Source organism: Myotis daubentonii, chromosome 2 (assembly GCF_963259705.1).
Source record: "Myotis daubentonii chromosome 2, mMyoDau2.1, whole genome shotgun sequence".
In the NCBI taxonomy this organism is placed as follows: Eukaryota; Metazoa; Chordata; class Mammalia; order Chiroptera; family Vespertilionidae; genus Myotis; species Myotis daubentonii.
In genome coordinates, this window is record NC_081841.1 from 34,076,271 (window position 1) to 34,095,338 (window position 19,068).

General features: G+C 37.6%; 1 protein-coding gene across 1 annotated transcript in view; it reads right to left on the bottom strand.

Moving 5' to 3' along the window:
• The window catches only part of SOX5 (SRY-box transcription factor 5), a 980,574-nt gene that overhangs the window by 504,994 nt on the left and 456,512 nt on the right, over window positions 1-19,068 (bottom strand). Inside the window, exon 6 of the mRNA XM_059682385.1 lies at window positions 3,452-3,590. The gene's annotated coding sequence lies outside the window, so the exon portion shown is untranslated. The remainder of the gene's footprint in view (window positions 1-3,451; window positions 3,591-19,068) is intronic.

The window sequence follows — 19,068 nt, forward strand, 5'->3', positions numbered from 1 at the left end:
CCTCTCTCACGCTCCATCTCTCAATAAACACAAATAAATAAAAGATGATGCCCACTAGAATGACATAATGTCGCCAACAACAGGGAATATGTCTGCTGGTATTAAATCTAAAAATTAAAATTTTTATAGAGAGAAAAACACACCAAATAAGCCTTGTGTGTTTTTTTCTTCCATATTCTAAAATGTGTCCTTCTTTCAAGTAAATCCTCTGAGCAGAATCTGTACTTTATGCCTGCCATCCCTCTGCAGCTCAGTAAAGCAAGGTAAAATAGCTCAGCATAGCTTTTATCTGCAAGGATTCCCTGAGGCAGTTTCTGTAAAAGGGTTAATGACAGATGTTTCCATTAAATCTGACCTGCCTCTTAATTTTGCCACTGCCTGATGAGATCCTGGCTTTGTGCTGATTTGCATGGGCAAATGGAGTCACTCCATAACCAGTAACACACCGCCCTCATTGAAACAAAGGTCAATTCATTTTAAACCGATGTGCACAATATTTTTTTGTAGTTGCAGTGAAAACAAAACAAAAACCTTTCATACAATGCTGCTATTTACAAAGAATTAAAAGCTCTGTTTTCTAAATCCCTGGACACAATGTACAACGGTAGGCAGAAACAAGAACTACCAATAGAAATCAATACATTCCTGTGTAGGTAACCAACTAGAAAAATCACTTCTGTCTCTAAGACATTCCTCTGATTTTTGTACTAAATATAACCAGGACACAGTACATTTTCTTCGCTGAGGAATTAGTTGAAAACGCCAAGATGCTAGCAGCATTTTCCTGTTTATAGAGTGTTATTACATTTACAAAGAAAAGAAAAAGCTGTAAATATAGAGGGAATAGGTATTATCTTAGGGTGGTTAAAAGATTTAGGTATTTTAGCTTTTAGGCTACCGGTCCAAATGCTACAATTTAGAAAGTGGCCAAACTGTTTTATCACATGAAGAGAGTAAGTGACTTTGAACGCTGACTAGGTTGCTGTAATAAGTCCTTAAAAATAGATAAAGGCAGTTTAAATAGTTTAGTATAAGACTCTATTCAAGCCTCTTATTCTGGTTAGAGGATCAAATTAGGTAAAGAGTAATGCCAAGGGGCCTTCTGTGATTCTTGTGCAGAGATATCTCAAATATGTGCTTCTTCTTGAGTAGTCTATAGCCAAGACTCAAGACACGCTGCATTAATCTAACTCCGCTGTTTTATTTTATTGTAACATTTAAGGAGTTTAAAATTATCACTTGCTAGAGATGTTCTCTCTCTATAATTATATACAGTGTTTTATACATAGATGTTTATACATACCCTATACGCATATCATATTTCATCTTTATCATTATAGTCTAATCTCTAAGACATTTAAATATTGAAATTCTGGCATTAAATTTCACCTTACTCTGAAAACAGCTCTCCTGTGTTTCATTGATAGTAAATCCATATTCAAAACACTCCCTTTATACCAAAATCTTTAAATATGTGCAAAGAAAATGACTAAATTAGTGGTTAGTAAAGTGATACTTGCTAAATAGGTAATTTTCTTCACCTCAGATAAACAAAGCCCACAGTTGGCACATGGCAATGCAAACCACGGAGACAGTTTCAAGAACCTACTTACCTAGTCCATAGTTTGTGGGGGGTTTTAATGCATTTGCTAAAGAAAATTATATTCTCATTATGCTGCCTTTACTTTATTCAAAAATGACATAGATAGGAAAGGAAAGATGAATGACCTTGAGGAAGGAACCTTCCCTGCTGGCCAGTGTGTCTGAGGTGGGGAGGGTCATATTCTCCCTTCCCACCAATTGCACATATCTGATGCCCAGGCCAAACCTCAAATCTGTATTCACCTAAGAAGCTCAGAAAAAGGGAATCATATCTTTTCTGATAATCCCATGGATGGTCTTTCAAAGATACAACTTACAATTAAAAGTATAAAACACATATGAAATCAACCAATATTGACAGAGTACATCATTTATACAAGATTCTAAGTAGTATGAAGAAGATGGTCTTAAAAATATGCGGTTTCCTTTCTGTACAAATGTTCCATTTTATTAACCAATAAGAAAAGAGTTAACCAGTCACATCAGACTCTAAAAATAATATTAAAAATGTAAAAAAAATGTAAAATATTAAATTAAATAAATGAAATTTCCATGCTGAGCGATGAAAGAAATTGGAGATTTAAATCAGTTGATTGTTTGGGTTTATAAATTCAACTTGCACTTGTGGTTAAATCAGCAAATAAAAGTGAAGTCAGAACAATTGGTGTTTTCAGTAATAGTTTTGTAGTTAATTAAAAAACAAAATAAGACACTATAATAAAGCCAGAATTTATTGAGCACTTATGTGTCAGGACTATAAAAAGCAGTCTATCCATTTATATCACTTAATCTATGAAGTAGATACAACTATTACCCCCATTTTATGTCTAAGAAAATCGAGGCTTGAAAGATCACATGCCTCCTCAAGGCCACAGAACTAGTCTAAGTGGTGGAGCCAGGAATCCCACCTATACGCATTCTGACTCTGGTCTTTATACTCTCAACCTTGATACCTCTTTTGTGGGCACATGGGCTTAGGAATCAAACAGATAGGGTTATAGCCCACATTCTCCAATATATTTACTATGTGAGTTGAGGAAAAGTTCTTACATTTGTAAAGGAGGAAAAGCAATACTGCAGCTTTATCATGGAGATTGATTTTTTTGGCCTGCCAAGTATCTTCTCTTAAAAATAAATAAATTAATTAATTAATTAATTAATTAATTTTAAAAAAAGAACAGCCTGGCTGGCATGGCTCAGTGATTGAGCATTGACCTATGAACCAGGAAGTCACTATTCGATTCCCCATCAAGGCACATGCCTGGGTAGGGAGTGTGCAGGAGGCAGCCTATGATTCTCTCTCATCATTGATGTTTCTATCTCTCTCTCCCCCTTCCTTCCTCTTTGAAATCAATAAAAACATATTTTAAAAAAAGAACCAAACAAACAAAAAACAACAACCATCTTTTTCTGTGGGAAACAATTGGTCCCATGTTCTCAAAGAAGAGATAAGCATATGACCATGCCCTAGCCAAAAATGTACTTCCTCCTCTCAGCTAACCTTGGACTTATGATAGAGCTATGAAGAAAGAAGCCATAACTTTTCTTAGTTTAGGATAAAGGACTGCATCTGCTTGAGCAGAAGCCATATGCACAAAGCCAGACTTAAAAATGAAGCCAGAGCTGAGAAAGACAAAGAAAAATGAGAGCTGGAGATAGCAAATGAGCCCTGGGATGGCCATGCCAAAAGCTAGGCAGCACTTGGTATTTTCACTTATTTGAAACAATAATACTCCCTCCCCTTTTACATTCAAGACTGTTTGAATTGGGTTTCCATCACTTATGGCCCAAATAGCCCAAGCTAATCAATCACCTAACAGAGACAATGCATGCAAAAATCTCAAGATACCTGGAAAGTAGCAAGTCCTCAGTGAATGTTGGCAGTTTCTCTTGTTATCTTAGTTCTTACAGTTGACAGGTTCTCATACCAAAATTGGAGCTCTTAGACCAGGATTGGAGAAAGAAGAAATGATCATGGCTCAGTTTCCCTGTATTAGGTATAAACAAAGAACAAAGGGACATGTTTTAAAAAGTCTAAGTACTAAGTATCAAGGAACACCAAAAGTTAGCTTCTCTTGCCTCTCAGCCAATGTTAGCATTCCCTATTGGCGTCACTGTGTCTCCAGAGGGGCCAGAACCAACGACAGCCATGTGTCCACTTTGTAGACATAATGTTCGGTCACATACCTAAGCAATGTTCCAGATACAAATAACATTTTATAAAAACCAAGTCCCCACTTTATTGTGCTACTACTGCAGTGTCAACACTAACTTTTTTTACAAAGCTCAAAACCTAGGGCCTTGGAAAAAGCTAAGAAATCTGGTTCTGAGAACTTTCTTCTATATCACCCAAAAGTCCAAGGTCAGTAATTAGAGCATAGTAATAACGAAATCACTTAAGGTTTATATGGTTGCCGTATACCCGTTGCATCGATATGACAGAAAAGAAACTTTCCCTCTTCTGCTCCCTCCCTTGAACAGGCCTGATAATGTAAGAAGCAAGAATGGTTCCAGAGGAACTGTTGTGAACCTCTGCGTCAATCACATGAGCATTAAAACACGGCTCGCTAGTCATTACTATATAAAGTATTCTCTTGCTCTGTGGAAAATGGTTTCAAATAATTGTTGTGTTCGAACGGGAGTTTTGTTCTTTTTTTAATATAGCAATTTGAGAGAGAAAAAAATAGAAAAGAAGATATATTCAAGAAACAAACAAATATTGAGATAGTTGAATCAACTAATTGTCATCAAGTGGCATGATCATATTTGTATAGAAGTTACACATGGTATGTTCCTAGACTTAAGAGGCAGGCTCACCACCTGACAATATAGTTGGAAAACTGAGGTACAACAGTAGCAAGAAAGGGACAAGAATCTGCCCAACCAAAGCAGGCAAGTAAACTTATCTTCTGGCTTTAAAAACACGATTCTTTCTTCCAGGTCTCTCCACTGAAGAGCTAAGCATTGAGTGTAGCAGGCCCCCTGCCAGGGAAGGCACTGGCTTTCTTTTAAATTCATGTGGACTGAACTATGATGAAGGCAGAGCCTTATCTTGGGGGTATGTCTAACCAAGAGGTGGGAATGCCTCAGTTGACCTTCAAAGCCAGGGTTCTTATCTAAATCTAATCAAGTACCAGGAATGAATGCGATTCGGACCCACTGGAGATAACTATTTAGGAGGAAGCTACAGAATGCACACATTCCCCCTTCTATTGACCCTTAGTAAAACTTCCTGGTATTTGGCTATAAGTAAAAGTTGCTGCACTGGCTCTGGGCCCTGTTCATCTATCAGAGAGCAGACACAACAGCATGTCCCAGCTTTCCTCTATTTCCATCTCAGTCTTGTTTTATTCAATTTTCCTTGAACCTCGTTTCGTTCTATTCAAGATTTCATCAACCCCCGAGTTCTCTCTCTCTGCGCTGGTCGCAAGAAGAGAGAACGCTACCCCCCCCCCCATATCTGAGGCCACGAACAGGGACCCCCCATAATTGAGTAGAATCAAGTCTGCAAAAGTTTTCACCTTTAGATCTGGCTTCTCTATCTAGGTTCAGCAATGTTGATTTTTAATATTGTGTGTGTGTGTGTGTGTGTGTGTGTGTGTGTGTGTGTGTTAGAGAATATGTGATATAAGATTAATGCACATATTTGCCAGAAAAGAAACCAATTGGGCTACAGGTCAAACCTCAGGAGCTCTCGATGTTCCTGTGTGACAGAAGCTGATGATGGAATATATGACAGTGCCTTAAATTCAAGCCAACAAAGACTCATACCATTATTATAGACCAGAGCTCTTCAACTATGGGTTCTCTGTTGGAAAAAGTAGTAGGCAGTAGAAGGGTGGGGCCTTCTGACAGCTTTTGAAAAACATGGCCCTAAAGAGGACGAGCTTGCCAGTGGGCCACCCACGGAAAATTCTACTGCTTATATGAAGCCTCACACTGAGTTATAAGAAAATCAATGAACAAAATATCCAGTCTAGCAATTCTTTCACACAAGTTCGGAGCCTTAGAAACTAAACAGAGAATGATGAGATAAGATGAGATGATGCCAATCTTTTGTGGAGTGGCCCGAAGCAAGTTATTGGTGTCTCACTTTCTTCAAGTATAGACTGCTGTTACCACTCTATTACTGATAATACAAAAAGACACCCTAACAACAACTCCCAGGAACAATACAGTGAGAATGAATGTGTGGCCAGTGATTTAGAACTGAGGGAAGAAAGGTACAATGATTTACTATTACAAAGTGCTTTATCAACCAGCATATTACATAATGTGTTATAATGTACCATGTGCCCACGGAAACATGAAATCATTCATAGTTCTTAAGTACTGCCAGATGCGTAGCTATAACAAATTTCAACCCTTTCTGCGAATTCACCCACACACTCACTTCTCCAACCAATATTTCCACTGGTAACTGTCAGAGTTGAGAAATCATAGAACAGGCCCTTATTCACATCTCTGTGGTAATTACATATCATTTGCTTCATATTTGGGTAGGGAACATGTCTAATTCATAATTTTATAACTAGGGGACTTGCCCTGTTCTAGTATGTAATTGGTGCTCAGTAAATGTTTATTGAGTGAATGAGTGAATGAATGAGCAAATGAACACTGTTATCCTAACAGTTAGACATAGCAAATCAAAGAGTGAACTTTAGTGATGGCACTACTTAGACCAAGAAGAGTCTCTAGTGATAGAAACATGTAGAATGGAGGTAGTTAAAGACTGGCCCCTTCCCAGCAAGTGTATACGTTATTTCTAAGGATTAGCTCATTTGTCACTTGTCATAACTTTCTGGAATGTATAAGTAATCCTATTACAAAAGATCTTTGCCATTCTCAATGGAGGCATCTGGCTTTACTTAAGAATGTTGAATGATTTCACTTTCTAATGGCTGGGAACACAGTACATTACAACCTTTATAAAGACTGAGGAATTTCTGATTATAATATACCTGTGGTAGGTGAAGAGATACTTTAAAATTTGAACTAGTATTCCTAAGGCACACAAATGCAATAAAATAGGGAAAAAATCTGGACTTGGAATCAGAAAATCAAGCTCTGTCACATACTTGCTCTATGGTTTTGACCTACTTAACCAATTTTCTCTGAGCCTGTTTTAATCTGTAGTGACAACTTTGTGTAATAAAAACATTCATACATCCAGGGTCAATGAGGTCATTTCATAAGACTTGTATGCAAAAGTAGCCTATAAGTAAAAAATGCCACATTATAGCATGACAACTAGTTATACAATGGCAGAGACGTTTGTGGTGTACATAAACTATGAGATCCTTTGGCTCAGGGTTCATGAATTATTTAACTTAGTAGTTCATGTCACTAGGACATGGCCTTTAAAACAATCAAATGAACCACCAATGTCAGTGGTTGAACTGGAGGCACCAACCAGATATCAGCATTCAATTCTCAGAGTGGCCACTCCAAGGTCCCTTCTGATAAACTGTCTAATATGATGTTCTTCAAGGTGTGGTCCTCCCGCAACCAGCATGAGATTTGGCTTGTTTGCTTGTAAAAATGCAGGCCCCCAAAACTCATCCAAGGAGACTGTAATGCATTATATCAAGCATCCATGATAACTATTATGTGCTCTAGTACAGTAAGTTTAAATTTACTTTTGAACATGTAGTAGCTATGGAACATGATCAATTCTATCAGAGAGGGTATGTGCTCTTAATTTACATATTTTATATATTCATCTATTTACATTTTATAAACTGTTTTCAAACACATGAAATAGAACATTAAAAACAATGACAAATGGTTTAAAAAACTTTATAGCAATCCAGAAATGTAAGATAATACAATTTTAAAATAAAGTTGCATCCATGATAAATTTAAATATGTTTGGTTTTTCTGAAAACATTTATGTAGTTATTATCTGCATCTCCACATGAGACTGTGCTTTATATGGTTCTGAAACCTCACATTGTGTCATGGCCCTAAAAAAGGCCTGGCACATAGTAGATACTCAATAAGTATTTATTGAATACAACAATGAATAGATATAAAGTGAGCTTACAGGTCTCAGAAAAGTTGTTGCCTTAAAATATACCTTAGAACCTAACCGGTTTGGCTCACTGGATAGAGCATTGGCCTGTGGACTGAAGGGTCCCAGGTTCAATTCCAGTCAAGAGCATGTACCTTGGTTGCGGGCACATCCCCAGTAGGGAGTGTGCAGGAGGCAGCTTATCAATGGTTTCTCTCTCATCGATGTTTCTAACTCTCTATCCCTCTCCTTTCCTCTCTGTTAAAAAACATCAATAAAAAATATATAAAATATGCCTTAAAATATGTTTCTACATAAGAATGGGTTCATATGACAGAGTTTATAGCCCAGGATCTCCTGATCATAAGAATGTAGGTTCATAGGGCACAAAAATAAGCTATCAGTTAAGAGATTGCATATATATTCTTCTGAAATGCTAACTTTTAAACTGAGGTTGAAAATGCAAATTGGAAGGTAATCATCCTTAATTTATAGATGCTTTTACTCCAAAATTAAACCCAGTTGTGAAGAAAGGCCTTCCTGATGAAGAATGACACTGTGCAAAAGGGCAAACGGGTAGAATAGTTTTGTGATAGGAGTATAAGTAGTGGTCAGATTCTCCTGAAGTTATGAGAAGAATGACCATGGGCTGGCGGAGATATTAACTTTAAGAGCCTAATCTTGACTAGCTGCTGTCCCCTGGACTGCAGGTCTGGCCGATCACTCCGTGCCCTCCAACCTCTCAAAGTTGAGGAAAGAGTACCAGTTGCAGACATCTGGAACAGCGATAAGAAGAAAGTGAGACAACCACATACAAGTCACTTAGCAGTGATGTTCTAATCAAAGAGCATAAGTCCAGTTTCCACAGGGATGACACTTGGTTCTAATCACACCTAGGAATTCATGGAGATGGGTTTGAGCGTATATAAGTTATTAAGGTAAAGGTGCGGGCATAGGACCTCCAAAATAAAGAACCATTAAATGGGTTCAATGTTAAAGTCCATGATTTTTAATTGCTCAGTTCCCACAATGACGACTGTCAACCTTCCCATCTCTTCCCTTTGTGGTATCCATGAAACATAAGTCCTGACCTTATCTGGCTCTGCTTTGCAAATAATACAAAGACTCAGCAACCATAATTAGAAAACCACCTGAATACTGAATTAATTCAGAGTAGGTGAGGGCAGAGTCAACTTCCCTATAAAGGAGTTTTGTTCTTGAGAAGGGACCAGGTTTATTGATCCATGTATTCCTTTCTTCTTTCATTCAAAAATATTATAATGCCTCTAGACATTTACAATCTTATGATAGTAGGATATGAATAATTGGTCATTAAATACATAAACACAGAATGAATAAATGTACTGGCATTAAAATAGTTACAATTCTGCAATCACATCAATTTGCCAAAAAGATGTAAACCTTTGTCCTGATTATCAATTGACATGAAGGGCTGATAAATGTACAAAGGTTTTAACATTTGCTCTTACTATTAAAAGAACAAGTGTCAAAAAACAAAAAGCACAGTCTGATGCATGTAGTTATTTGCAAGATTTAATAAAATCCTGAAGTATAAATGAATCCATTATAGAAAAGAAAATATTCTAAAATAGCATCTGATTAAGACACATTGGAAAAGATGAACTAGCAGCAGATAATGGGTGCTCAACAAGTGTTTGTTGAATGGATCCTTGGAAAAACCCTTTGTAGAAGTATATAGATAGAAATACAAAAAACAGAATGAACACAAAGTGTGAAAACTAGAATTGATGTTGTTTGTGCATAAACAGAATAAGCAGCAAATTCCAGAGTGTAAATATCTAGAGAGATATTTTCCAATGTTTATCAAAAGAGCAGAGTAGAAAAATAAAGTGTGTTACATTTCTGCAGAAATTAGTTAATACATTACTGAAATAAAGTCACCTCTGGTAGAAAAGGCACCAGTGGTTAAAAGTTCACAGCCACCCTTAAAAAAATGTTTTAAGGGAACAACAAGGAAAACATGACACTTATTTGTAACTAAGCAATGGGGGAAAAGGTGAAGAGTGAGTAGTTACCCAAAATGACACAGCGTTGAACCACAACAAGGTGAACACAGGTGGTCAGATATTCCATTTAACCTTTCACCTAAAAGTTGCCATCTTCCTGAAAGAACTAATTCTCCCAGTGGCTTCATTCTGCTTCAGAAGGAAAAGAGTCACTTTCTGAGTCATCACATCACACTGGTTTTCCTTTTGGGCCTTCGTTCCAAGCCTACCAAAACCCAACCCATTTTAATTTGTCTAAAGGTAGCCTGGCCAGCACCAGAATTTAATGCTTCCATAAATGAACTTTGATTGACATGAGAGATGACTCATTCACACACACACACACACACACACACACACACACACAACTTGTATTGCTGCCATTTGGTCAGTTTGGGGTTTGTTTTTAAAATGAACGCCAGTTGAGTCTGAGCAGAAGCCAGGGTGTGTTTTTATTTTATGTCTGAAATAAAAATAAAGAGCTGGGTATGAATAATCAAAGTGGCAGGCGCCTCCCTGGATACTTCTAAACCTTCCAAAAGCAGTCCCGAGGCTCAGCAAAAATGTAATATAGTCAAAACAACCACGAACAGCATTAATACCAAGGGGTTTGTCCCAGAAAAATAAAATAATTGCAATACAGGTTTCTTTGCCGTCCCAAATTCTAGCGGCTTCCAACATTATATTAAGTTAAAATATCCTTTTGTGGAGGGTGGCAGTCCTAGAAAGAATATTTCTAGAAGGTAGAAGGATATTAAATAAAAGGTAGATATTATTTAGTATAACTCTTAAAACAAGCAGAGATTCTTCCAATTAACTATATATACTTTATCTTCCCTATTAAACATAGGAGGCATATGGTGAACTCCTTGTTATTCTGTGAAGGATCATCAGTTTTATAGATTATACATATTTTTCACTTCCCTCTCTACAGTTTGCATTTTCTTTGGATAATGAACAATGCTTACACAATCAGGAAAGAGAAAGGACAGGGGAGGGAAGGGGAGGGAAAGAAGGGGAGGGGAGGGAAAAAAAGGGGAGGGGAGGGGAAGGGGCATTTAAATAGCAATATGAAACTAAAAGAGAAACTAAATCAGCAATGGATCAATTCTTTAAAAAAAACATACATGTAATGGTGATAAGCAAAGGGAAATTGGCAGATTAAATGGGTCTTCTATAAAAATGTATGGATTTTAGTCAATAGTGCATCCCAGGAAAAGAATTATACATGAGAGGCAAGTATACAACAGGATAATGGGAGATTTTGATTATATTGCTCCAAGAATATGGACCATAAAGTCAAAAGAAATCTGAAATCTTTCCTTCTATTATGGAATAAACAGAAATGTAAAGTTTTTTTGAGGGGGAACCTACTCTTAGATCTTGATGTCTTTGGAAGTAATTAGCCCTCGTATACGTCACAATGATAAATAAAATGATATTTCATGAAACTTGTGATGGAGAAGAACCTCCCCCCGCACGTGACCTCATTCAAATCAAATGGCACCGCCCAGTGGCAGAATGGAGCTTATTTCTCTTCAAGGTCTGTTATTGCTGATTTTCTCATGCCCTTAGCCAAACAACTCTTACAGTATCTTTATTTCAAGAAAGGCCAAAGCCTCTTACCTACATTAACACATTATCCCCCAGTTTGTTTCTGAGATGGATAGGTATTGTGATCACCAGCATAAACACTGAGCAAAAAGATACAGAGGGCTGGCTCAGTGGGCCCTGGGAGTGCCCTGAACTCTAATGAGGTGCACCCCCCTCCTCCTCCCACCCAGCCCTGAAGCCTCAAAAACAGGAAGTGATTTTAATAAAGCCCCAAGCAGTTAGCACAGTGCTAGAAACTTAGCAGGGATTAAAATTAATAAATAAATGAAAGTTGAGAATTGAGCTCAGCACTTTAGAAAGATCTCTGGAAGCCAGCTGAGAATCATGCTTAGTGTTGTCAAATAGCACTCCAGACCTAGGAACTTAAAAAAAAGGGGGGGGGGGGCGAGTCTTAATCCTGGGGAAGGAACCAATTGTAGAGATTTCTGTTAGCACTCTATAAGATCATGATTTGTAGAGTGTTTTCAATTTTATTGTTGTTGTTTTTTAATCCTCAACCAAGGATATGAGGATATTTCTTCCATTGATTGTTTAGAGCAGCGTTTCTCAACCTGTGGGTCGCGACCCCTTTGCGGGTTGAACTACCCTTTCACAGGGGTTGCCTAAGACCATCGGAAAACACATATATAATTACATATTGTTTTTGTGATTAATCACTATGCTTTAATTATGTTCAATTTGTAACAATGAAAATGCATCCTGCATATCAGATATTTACATTAGGATTCATAGCAGTAGCAAAAGTAGTTATGAAGTAGCAAAGAAAATAATTTTATGGTTGAGGGTCACCACAACATGAGGAACTGTATTAAAGGGTCGCGGCATTAGGAAGGTTGAGAACCACTGGTTTAGAGAAAGTGAAAGGGAGGGGGAAGAGGGAGGGAGAGGGAGAGAGAGAGAGAGAGAAAGAGAGAGAGAGAGAGAGAGAGAGAGAGAGAGAGAGAGAGAGAGATTGATTTGTTGCTTCCCCTCATGCCCAACCAGGGCCTGGTATCAAACCTGCAACCCAGGTACATGCCCTTGTCCAGGAATTGAACCCATGACCCTTCGGTCCTCGGGCCAACACTCTAACCACTTAGCAAACCATCCAGGGCCAATTTCATTGTTTTAAATCAGCGTATGGGAACTAAAGTCCTGCTTTCCATTCAGAGTCCTGCCTTAGAAATAGGTGTACTGTTTCCTCCACGCCTCAAGTTCATTTCCTCGCACACCAAACTGAAGCTTCAGCACCACCCTGGCTCTGCCAGTGGAGTAAAACAACTAGCTTGTCTGCATGTGAAGTTAGAGTTTAATCATTTCGTAGCAGCCATGTGATGACAACCGAGTTGTCTGTTATTTTAGAGCTCCAGGGTTGTACCATTACTGTGAGCGGAACAGACTTGAGCATCACGAGTGGAGACCCAATACCAGAAAGACTGTCCTGAGCAGAGAGAGCAGTGATTACACGGTGACGGATTAGGGTATCTGCTCAAGGAAAATCCCTAGTTCGGGACCACAGCAGGATCCCATCCATCGCAGTACACATCAGTTCATAGAACTAAAACTCTTGAAGCATTTTTGGCAGCAGGGAGAACTTATAGCATTCTAATGCTTTTACAAGGCTGCGTTTTTCTTTTCTCCCCAATGTGCTTCAAGATTTCATAACATGAGAAATATAGGAGCAAAAGTTAAAATGTTTTAATGGTCCCCATAGACTATTTAAATAAACACTGTGATTGCAATTTAGGCAATCTGGAGTCCATTCGATATTAAATCCCTACCCTCAGCTACAGCTACTACACAAATAGGGAATTCATGGTATACTCCACATGGCCATTCCCTCTGCCACGATTGCCTCTTGACAATCTCGGGGAGGAGCGAGGCAGGCCTAACCTTACACCAGCTAAATCTGTCAACAACTGGAGGAAAACCTCTGCTGAGCAAACACACCGATCCCTCTCACACAGCCTGTCTTTGTCCTGACTTTGCTACAACGCCACTAATCTCATACTATCTTCAGCAGTGCAAGCAGAAACTTCTGCCACCAGCTGCAACAAAAAAATGCCTTTCTTTATTTCCACACCCTTTATGTATATATTTATGCTGTCCCTTCTACTTCCTCCCCCGCCATATCCACCCCTTCCGACAGACCCAATCCTCAATAAAGCTTGTCTAGAGTAAATCACAAGTTATTCCTCATCTTAGAGAAATGCATGAAGAAAGAGGCAATCGGACTGATCATGTCCTTTTGACCAGGTCCTTGTAAGAATAATACTCCGTAATGTACAGTTGTGTCTTTGCCAGGGGAAAGAGGAGGTCCAAGAACAAGGCAATAAATATCCTAAAATATGGTGTGCCAAATTGAAACAATTGGGTGGTGAAATACATAGACCCATAGAGTGTTCCTCCAACTGCTTTCAGACATCAGGGAATTCATGGGACCACGGTGCTCTTTTCATTTTTATGTGCTGTTGAAAAAAATATTGTATGGGAATAATATTTTGGTGATGGCATTCAAAAATATTATGACTTACTGAGATTTTTTTTCCTAGTTATCAAGTGCCACACAGTCTTTACATTTACGGAAGAAAACAAACATTTTTTAGGTAAAATTTACATTCAATAAAATGAAAAATCTACTTTTCCCTATGGCATCACCTGTGCAATAACTCTTAGATTAAGATATAGCATATTTCTGTCACCCCTGATGGCTTATTTATGCCCTTTCCCAGGCAATTCTCTACCAGATACACCCTCCACAGATTAGTTTTTTTCTAGAGCAAAACTAGGCTAATTTTGCCTAATCACCATAGGTTAGTTTTGGCTGAAACAAACATTTTTAAAGTTTATATGTCAGACATTATCCTGCAAATTTTCCATTATTATCTCATTTTAAACTCATTTAATTCTGGGTATGAGGGGAGATTAGTATTTCTGCCCCAAGTTTCCAAGAAAGAGGATAAGTAACTTGCTTGACATAAATCTGTATATTGATTCTTTACCTATTTCACTCAATCAGTTATGCCATACTTTATAGATCATTAAATGTGCCCCCCAATAGTCTAAAATTAAATTAATGATATGATAACAGCATTAATAACAACATGAATTGCATTCTATCCGGCTAAATGCCTGACTGCATTGCCTCTTTTAATCCCCACACCAACCCCATAAGGCAGCCATTGCTATCTCCATTTTACAGATGATTCAAGAAGGTGAAAATATTTGTCCACATTTAAATAATAAGTGGATTCGGATCTTGTACTTTTTGATTCGTTCTGCTTGGTTCATAATTAGTGCTTAAAAAGATGTGTTTAATCACTCCATTAAAAGATGAATAAAGAGCTAGAGGAAGAGTGGAATATGTTGTGAAAATGCTAAGCAAAGTTGTTCATCACTTCCATGATAGAATTTACAGGGAGAAAAACTACAGAAATTAAAAGTTAGATGGACTCTTAGATATCACATGGTCCCTTCTCCTCATTTTAGAGATGAGTAAACTGAAACACAGACTGACCTGCTCAAGGGCACACAGTCAGGTAACACTGAAACTTGGGCTGGCATTCGGGTTTCCTGATCCCCACAATAACTTTGTTCCTTTCTATGGTTCTGAATCAAGCATACTTCATGGGTTCTAACTAAGTTTGCAATTGCATTTGATAAGTTTATCAACACTGCAAAGAGACGTGACAATTTTATAAGATGTTGAGAGGAGGAATCAAAGAAATAAAGTGCAAGGATACTTTCCTCAAGATGCTTAGATATTTCATTGTCAAGATAAGAATGAACCTTTTGAGACAGTCAATATGATTAGAATGTGTGCTCCTGAAATAAGAAAACAGATTGCCATGTAAAAGATTGCATGATAAAGTATATCATTAAATATAATCAACCGCTACATTTTATGGAACAGATAAGCACAAAGAAAGTAAGAAGGAATGAGATCAGTGTTGGCAGCAAATATCAAGAAACTTGAGGTCTGTTTAGACGTAATCATAGGTTTACAGATATTAGAAAAGAAATCATCAGCCCGCCCGGTGTTGCTAAGTGGTTGAGCACTGACCCTTGGCACCAGGAGGTCATAGTTCGATTCTGATCAGGGCACATGTTTGGGTTGCTGGCTCGATCGCCTGGGCGGTGGGAGGCAGGTGAGGGGGTGTGCAGGGAGCAGCGGTTGATGTTTCTCTCTCGTTGATGTTTCTATCTCTCTCTCTCCTCCCTTCCTGTCTCTGTAAAATTAATAAAAAACATATCTTCTTTTAAAAAAAGAAAAGAAATCATCAATGCTAACCCTCGTGTCATACAGGAGAAAGTGTACACAGAGAGATGACAGTTTTGCCCACAGACATGAACTCCATGGTATCGGCAGCGTGATCATAGCCACTCACTTCCGGTCCAGGGCTCTGTTCATTACATCGTTTCACTAACTTCTCCATGGGATATTGACCAAGAAAACCTACTCTTCACCCCAAACAGTAAATAAATGAAAACATTAATAAAGTGGTTCACATGCCTTAAACAGGACCCATACATGTTACTTAAGTATAATGATCAAATCACTCTTATTTTGACAGCATTGCCAGACTGGACTTTGGCACTCACTACACATTAATTTCTTAAAGATTATTTAAAAATCAAACATAGACAAGTCACAGAGAATGTTTGGGTACAGCATAATCCTCTAACTCATTTGCTATACTAAAATGTATAGCTCGAAGGAGAGTGAACATTTTTAAAATAATTTTTTGCTGACATCTTGTGACAGAATATACTTTTCTTCTCCATTTAAAATTTTCAGTGGTGCACAAGTGATTTCATTCTGTGAACCCTTGAGAAATGAAACCACATGCAAGCCTTCCAGCTGTTGTTCATCAAGAATGGTAATATTTATTCTAGAAGAAGCAAACAACAGCTGCATTAGGAGAGTATGAGTTCACCTGGTACCTACAGCATATGAGTTCAAATCCAATTTGCTAGCCAGTAAACATCTTGTAAAGGAACAACAACAACAACCAAGCCCCCCACCCCAAAAATGAACCCAGTAGGTGCTGCAAATTTAAAAAATGTAGGCTCCATGGACAACCTTGATTTTAATGTTTATCTTACATACTCCTCCCATATGAGCTGTAATTAATGAGTAACTGTTGGAGATAATTATCAGGAACATGTTTATTCTATCTGTGTCAATGCCTGGTTGTGATGCCTTCTGTAAAAATTGCCTCTTCATTTTTTGGAATGATAACTTACAGTTGCTTTAGAGATGACATAAAATGTATTTTCAGCTCTCTTTCCTGATTTACAGCCATTTTCAATAAAACTGCCAACCAGGCATGAGAATCCATGGAAACACTTCAGGGTCCCTGAAGGACCATCTATCGTTTTCAAATGAACATCTGTATTAGAAACCAGAACGCTTCAATAGTGATTCAAATTAGACCTTTTACCTAGCAAGTGCTCCAATTACACACTTCTGATACCTTGTAAAAGAAATAGCATACAATGAATTTAAGCAATTGTCCAAAATCATGTAGAAAGAATAGACAATTTTTTATCTATTTATTCCTTCTCTACTCTTGCTCACAGTTTTTGGTTAGTTGATAGGTATTATACAAAAGAATAAAATTGAGCTCAAAAAAAGTGAAACACATCACATGACTTTTTAAGAAATTTCTACTACAATTTTAGTGGTTTAAGAAGTTATCTATTTCAGATAATCTATAAATTTTGTTGCTTTTACTAATTGGTCCCTTTTAGCATGACTTTTAAAATGTGGGTCAATTAAAATGATATTAGCATGAAAAAATTAAGAGAGATCTCTCTAAAAGCTACATTAAATATTAAATCTGTGAACTGTAATCGTTTTTTAAAAAATATGTTTTTAATTGATATTTAAAGAGAGAGGAAGAGAGTGAGAGAGATATAAACATCTATTAGAGAGAAACATGGAGTGGCTGCCTTCTGCACATCCCCTGCTGGGGATCGAGCCTGCAACCTGGACATGTGCCCTGATCAGAAATTGAACCGTGACCTCCTGGTTCATAGGTCAACGCTCAACCAATGAGCCACATTGGCTGGGTGATCTGTAAAATTTAAAGTAAAATTGTGCCACTGGAAATTAAACACTACTATTTACTATAAAGATACTGAATATATGTTAATTCACACTCAAAATATGTTTATCTTTATTTCTATAAAAGTGCAATGTAGACAAAGTATAGAATAAGTTCAATGGAACCACACTGCTTCCACTTTTTTTTTTCAAATTCACTTTTTACTTTGAAATTCATAGATATTTCCAAATAGGAATATATGCCCTAGCTGGTTTGGTTCAGTGGATAGTAGATAGAGCATGAGCCTGCAGACTGAAGGGACCTGGGTTCAATTCCAGTCAAGGGCACACGCCTGGGTTGTGGCCTGAGTCCCTAGTAGGGGGCGTGCAGGAGGCAGCTGGTCAATGATTCTCTCATCATCGATGTTTCTATATCTCTCTCCCTCTCCCTTCCTCTCTGAAATAATAAAAATACATTTAAAAACATAAGAATATAGATGCACTTGACCTCTAATCAGGCCACACATAAGAATCAAATGAATTGATTTCATCTCTCCCCACTATTTAGTGATGTCCATGATATTTAAATTCTAAATTGTCACTAGACTACCAATGATACCAATTTCAACAAATCAAATCAAACTTGCATAGTCAGATTCTAATTCTATAGAAAGACAGCAAATGATCTCACAATCTTAAAGCAGGAAGAAAACAAACAAGCTACCACCTGTACCTGGATAGCTACCAGCAGTGATTGTAAACATTCACTACATTAAATACAGTTAAACATTGCTGTACACATTAGTATCTCTTTGATTAATGACAAGAGTGGTGGCAGACAGTAGCAATATGGAATCTAATGTTTATCCCCAAACAGAACATCAGTCATTTAGCCCAAATTTACCTTACTCCCACACAAACCTGGTGTCAGGCTCAATGTTTATTTCTGTGACTTACCACAAAAAACTCAATATTCTATTTAAGAAGTCTTACTTTTTTCACACGATCAAAACTTTTACATGAAAAAGCCTGTCAAACCACAGTGTTGAATTTGCTTTCAGCGTTTACCTGAGGCATTTATCACATCTCTCTCAAAAGTTTGGTGCCCTGATAGAAACCTTTAACTATGACTACGCATGACCTGGAAAAATTGGTTTGCTATGCTTTTTTACCCTCCAAACATCAGTTTGCTACTTTCCTGCGGATAGATCATGTACTTCATTAATTGTCATTGGCATTTAGAAACAAAGCCTGCAGGTTTTCCTAGTTGTATACCATGTGAGATTCTCTTTCAAGAGGCAAGAGTGTCAGAAGTCCTATTCATTCACATCACAGCACTACGATCTCAGCCAACTGTCCTGAAGAAGGCATGAAAAATATATATTTAATTTTAAAAGGGGTCACTGTAAAACTACAGACTGACAAATATATAGGGACTAGAACAGCCGTGGGCAAACTACGGCCCGTAGGACGGATCCGACCCGTTTGAAATGAATAAAACTAAAAAAAAAAAAAAAAAAGACCGTACCCTTTTATGTAATGATGTTTACTTTGAATTTATATTAGTTCACACAAACACTCCATCCATGCTTTTGTTCCGGCCCTCCGGTCCAGTTTAAGAACCCATTGTGGCCCTCTAGTCAAAAAGTTTGCCCACCCCTGGACTAGAACCATAATCCAAAGCTGCCTGCCTGAATTTAAGAAACTTTTTAATGTTTTCATTAAGAAATTATACTTTAAAAGACACAGCTGACTCACAATTAAAAAAGAGAACAAAACATGGT